The 6,034-nt window shown below is 33.6% G+C and overlaps 1 long non-coding RNA gene across 1 annotated transcript; it reads left to right on the top strand.

Moving 5' to 3' along the window:
• The first annotated feature begins 3,154 nt into the window (after nt 1–3,154).
• LOC127504752 (uncharacterized) lies at nt 3,155–5,807 on the top strand. The gene is made up of 2 exons (XR_007927436.1): nt 3,155–3,298; nt 4,813–5,807. It is a non-coding gene; the product is annotated as an uncharacterized LOC127504752 (long non-coding RNA).
• Nucleotides 5,808–6,034: the final 227 nt, after the last annotated feature.

The following is a 6,034-nucleotide window of genomic DNA, read 5'->3' as shown; positions in this document are numbered from 1 at the left end:
ACACTCAAGCAATTAAACTAATGATCCAAATCTCCGTTCTTTATTTATCAGAGGTTAGTTTAGCATGCTGGCATGATGGTGTGGTTGTTGGTTAATATTAGTCATTTCGTGGAATGTGACCATTGTTTGATTCTTCACGGGAGCGGTCAGGAGGAGACGCTCGTGAACGCGCACAAGCTCCTCTCGTTTCCGCGAATCGGCTCTTTTGAACCGTTTGTTTCAAAGAACGTGTTTAAAATCGAGTCAATGGTTCTTTTACGTCGTGACGCAATTACGTCACCTTGCCGCAGTTCCTAACAGCACAGAATGCATGTTAAACACTCAAACGTCCCAATAAAAGTAGGCTATACTATGCAGTTTATTGTTTTTTTATATATATTACATTTTATTAATGAGGTTTAAATATAATTTTATGCGTCTCAATTCACTTTGTTGCAGCTACGCTAAACATTTTATTTTTCATTTACATTCGGCCTAAACAGTACTAAATTTATGGAGTCACAAAATGTTTATGCATGTTTTAAATAATACAATTAAACAAATTAATAAAATTACAGTTATTTTGGCTACATTATTAACCAACTCAACTGTTGTGTACATGTGTAAGTGATTTGATAAAACTGTCATACACTGAAATTATTTTTAACATATTTCCATTACGTTTCCGAAATCAGTCCCGACGTTACGGACATGTGTTTACAGTATGGTTAAACGAGTCAGTTATGGTTATTGACTCGAGACAGGCTCAGAAAAGATTCGACTCAAAAGAACGATTCGTTCACACATCGGGCATCGCGACGCAGTGAGCGTATGGTGGCTTTACGCTGTTCTGCTTTGACTTGAACGTAGTCTACTTTTCATGATTTATCGGTCTGAAGTTTAGTTTTTATAACTGCGATCGCCATCTTTAGCTGAAAAGTACTTTATCCGCGACTTTGACACTCAATCACTCAGGTAAGTCTTTTTTTTTGTTCCTGTTGGACTGAAAGTAGATCTGACGGTTTCAAATGTCTGAACAGCTGTTAAATGATGAGTTTTGCAGCTCTTTAAAGTGATCGTTCACAGTGTGAGAGGGGATTTCCGACTACCATCGATCAAATAAAATAATTACAGCTTTAGGTTGCCTCTACAAACAAACAAAATAATCACCGGTGCGTGTTTCTTTGAGTAGTTGGCGACCCAGTACATCTAGCTTTGTCTTTACTGTACATACATCATGACGAAAGGCTTTTTAAAATGAGCGTTGTGTGTCTAGTAACCCTGTGAGGTTTGTAATAAGGAAAGTTTAATTAAATTTAGGAAGTGAGACATATGACTGCTGGTACAGCATTTATTTATAAGTTAAGGATCATTCTACTAAACTGGTGATATATTGTACATTATATGTGTGTAAATAATGAAGAGCTAATTCAAACATGTAATGTTTATATAGACCTTTTTCTAACTACAGCATCTAAAAAAGTTTTTTTGTCTTTCCTTATGTCTCCACCCTTGTGTTTCCAACTTCTATAAACACACACACACACACACACACACACACACACACACACGTTTCATGTTTTATGGGGACATTACAAAGACATAATGATTTTTATACTGCACAAACTGTATATTATATCCCCTACCACTACCCCTAAACATCACAGAAAACTTTCATAATTTTTACATTTTCAAAAACATCACTTAGTATGATTTATAAGATGTTTACCTCATGGGGACCCAAAAAAAAAAAAAAAAAAATGTCCCCTTAAGGATTTCGGATATTGCCATCATTGTGGGGACATTTTGTTTCTATAATGTAGGGTACACATGAACCACACACACACACACACACACACAAACATTGTCATTATATCTCTGTATATTTTTAGATTTTAGTTGACAATGTATTATTAAAAAGACTTGAAGTTGGATTTTTCATTATTTTTTTTAAATTAACTGTTTAATAAATAAAACACCTTGTCATAATGACATTGTCATCCTTTCAACAAGTGAACTTCCAAGGACAGTGTATCCTCTTTATCACTTTTTGTATGTTTGTCAGTCCTATTACTACGATTTTATGTAGTAAATCATTGATGTTTGAGAACTCAGAAATATGTTAAATTCTCTTTCAAATAAGGATTTTGTAGTTTAATGACTTTGAACAACATTTGTAACGTCAGTTTCATCTTTCATTTCAAAAAAGACAATTGTAGTCTGACAAAAACACGATAGAATGTTTGAAAATTCACTTTATTAAACTAAAAAAGGCACCTGTTTCATAGAACATCCCTTAACCTGTGATGTAGTTGTAGAATTATTTTGAAAAGTGGGTTGACGTGAGTCTTTGAAAAGTACTTATCTCCCAAAAAGTCAAAATGTAGAAATTTTAACTCTCCAAACTCTCAATCAGTGTCAGTAGACCTTAATGTACTTACTGTACAGGTTGAGTGATGCATCTGTCTCACAACCCAGTGATGTTTGTCCACATATAATAGTTAATGTTTAAACAGAGGTTTACTCAATAAGTCATAGTGTCAGCTTCACAAAGGACATATTTTTAATGTCATATTTAATTTTAAGTCACAGTTGATACTAAAAAAATTCAATGTTGAAATGAGTCTGTTTATTTTGTTCCACATAGGTGTCCGTTTCAGTACAAGTATGACTTTCACCATGACTAGCATTGCACCTAATGGTAAGTTGTGCATCTTGTCTTCTAATATAAAGAGCAAACTTCTTTTGGAGCATTAAAAGTTTCCCTCACAGGCTGTGGGTGTGTCACTCATATCAAACAACGAATCAGATCATTATAATAGCCTAGTGTAACATAATCCGTCTTGGCACCAACACAATTTATTTTTACATATAATGTATTGTAACCTGGCCTCATTTGGTCTAGAAATGTTTCATTGGAGGCTGTACTGAAGCATTAAATAAAATCTATGAACAGTTAAGGCCTAACATCGTGCCATGATGCATTTCTCCTAATCTGATTACTCCTCAAAAATGCTAAATATGTTCTCCAGCTGAAATGGTTGTAATTTCACATTTAGTGCATGTAATCTTGACATACAGGTTTTGTGTCATCTTCAAAGTTTTTGCTTGTTTCACAGTATCAGATGTCACACCAACTACTACAGCTCCACAGCAAACAGACCCGGCTGTCATAGGAGGTAAATGTCCTCTAGGTTATACTATAGGACACGTCAGTGCAGATCATGATATTACACTAAAGCCGCTGAATTACCTTAATGATTGGAATTTTATATATTGTTTTGGACATTCCTTGTGAGGATGGTTTCAGATTTGTAAGGTATTGTTCAATGATATTGTTCTATTATTATTGTAATATATGTTAAAATGTAATTTATTCCTGTGATCAAAGCTGTATTTTCAGCATCATTACTCCAGTCTTCAGTGTCACATGAGCCTTCAGAAATCATTCTAATATGCTGAATTTGTGGTCAAGAAACATTTCTTATTGATAATGTTGGAAACAGTTGCTGCTTAATATTATTTTGGAAACCATAATACTTTTTCTTAGGATTTTTTTGATGAATAGAAAGTTCAAAGGAACAGCATTAGTAACATTATAAATGACTTTTCAATTTAATGCATCCTTGCAGAATTAAAAAATCTTACTGACCCCAAACTCTGTTTACATTCAATAACTGAATTTTGTTTATTTTGAATCTGACTCATTTTGCACTTAGAAATCCATACATCTATTTATCTTCACTCTATATACATTGACTTAAAGGTGCACTGTGTACATTTTAGGAGGATCTATTGACAGAAATGCAATATAATATACATAACTATGTTTTCAGTGGTTTATAAAGACCTTACATAATGAACCGTTATGTTTTTATTACCTTAGAATGAGCCATTTATATCTACTTATAAAACAGTTGGTTCTTGTCCTTGATTCTGATTGGTCAATAGCTGTGTTTTATTCATGATAAAACATGGCTATGACCGTTTCACCCTTTTAACAGTTAAGGGGTTTTCCCGTGACTGACAGCGCTAGTCAAAGCATTTGTCAGTTGCATCTGGTTCCATGTTCACAACAATTCAGTCTTTTCAATGTAAAAGTCTTCGCTACTGACTGACACACTCATAAAGGCAGTCTTTGCTGCCATCTAATGGCGTAATAATGTAACTTCTGTTGCTGTTCACGGTCAGGGACTTTTTTTTCCGGTGGAAGGAAGGCTTTTAGTTAAAGTTTACTTCATGAAAGTTGCATTAATACATATTTTTGGCTTTAATATTTGTATAAATATGCCCTGCCGTAGAAGTAGATAACACTGTTGTCTTTTGTTGGACAAGATGTTAATAAATGCTTCTCATGTCTGGAAAGATGTTTGACGTGTTGCTTTTTCAAATGTACATTATAAGCGACTCAAACTTGCAGTGCTTTCATTTGGAGCCATACTTCATTGACAAGCTGCGCATAAAAAAATAATCACAGCCAAAAAAGAATCAAGTTTAAGCGTGATTTCAATGCTATTTTTCGTATCTTGCGATAAATCATACAGCCCTAATATGAATTATGTTTATTATGTCATACAAATACTTTATTTATTATCATATGTTATATGAAACAGAGATGCAGAGATGTCATATGAAACAGATGAAGTTTGATTTCTGAATTAGGGAAAAAAAGCTGTGCTTATGTGCTTTTAATTATAGTTATGCCTTAGTTAATTTTTTTTTTTAAGGGCTTGTATTATTATTTATTTTATTATTTTTGAATAGAATTATTTCTTCATTTGGTCTATTGTATATTGACATGTTGTTTAAAATGTTTTTCTTCTTTTTTTTTAGTGGTAATTGCCCTGATCCTGGTGACCCTTGCCCTCTGTGGATTCCTGTTGTACCGATACCTGTGCCACAGCAAGGGTGTTTACAGAACCGCAGGTGAGCCTGCACCAGGAGTGGACCCAGAACAGGTCTACAATGACACCACCGTCACTGACAATAAGAAGGAATACTTCATCTGAACTGCTTAGCATCAGAGGGATTCAACCAATGATCTGCCTAAAATTGCATGGACTGCTCCAGACATCTAAATAGCCTATATAGAGAGTTTTATATGCAAGACATATGGGACATGAGCCACTAGTCTGTGCTGTGGAGAAGAATGTTTAGTTGAAGGGATACCGTTTGAGCCAGAAGTAAAAGGAGTTGTTCGTTCATGATGTCAATAACCTCAACATCGATTTTGGTATGGTAAAGTTATTGTCAGTTACTGGGACAATCTTTTTTTTTTTTGCTGTCAAATTGTTATGCCTGTATATAGTTTATATATCCAAACTGTATATTCGCTACTTCAGCAGAAATTACACAAAAGTGCATATGCAAGAGTTAGAATTTGAATTATTGATCAGTAATTATTACGAGTTATTATCAGCTATTATTAGAACTCTAACAATTGCCAAACATTGGAGGCACTGTACAAATTTGATTTTGAGTCATAAGTCACTTTAATGTTCATGTGTGGCCTTTTTCCTGTTAACCATTTGGCCTGACTTTTTATTATTTATTAATGGCAGCATTTTTAGTAGAATAGTTGGAGAGCCCACTGTTACCTTGTAAAACATTTAAATATATTTTACAAATTTTTTTTTTTTTTGAAATTGACACGTTTTATAATTCAAGATTGTGTTTTTGTTACATAGCCATGCTGTAACAGTGCCAAATTATATATATATATTACCTCTGTCATTATTTGTAAAACATGCATGTGATACTGTATATTTTTTGTTTTGTGCAGGGTTACAATAGTATCTTACTTAAGAAAATGAATGTAATTTATATCACATTCTGAGTCATCTTTTTTTCATTGCACTATCAATATGTTGCTGTGGTTATTGATGATAATACCATGTCAAATACAAGTGGCTAGTTAGTTCAAATTTGCTTGTACAACTAAAATGAAGATTATTTATATACATGAAATCAATTTCTGTGCAACTATTTTTGTTGTAATCTGGAAATAAACATCCATGTGAACCAGTCAGCAGGCAAAAATTTCAGCACAAAACGT

This window comes from Ctenopharyngodon idella, chromosome 22, assembly GCF_019924925.1.
Source record: "Ctenopharyngodon idella isolate HZGC_01 chromosome 22, HZGC01, whole genome shotgun sequence".
NCBI lineage: Eukaryota > Metazoa > Chordata > Actinopteri > Cypriniformes > Xenocyprididae > Ctenopharyngodon > Ctenopharyngodon idella.
Note: the sequence above shows the minus strand (reverse complement) of the source record. Positions and strands in the feature narration are given on the sequence as shown.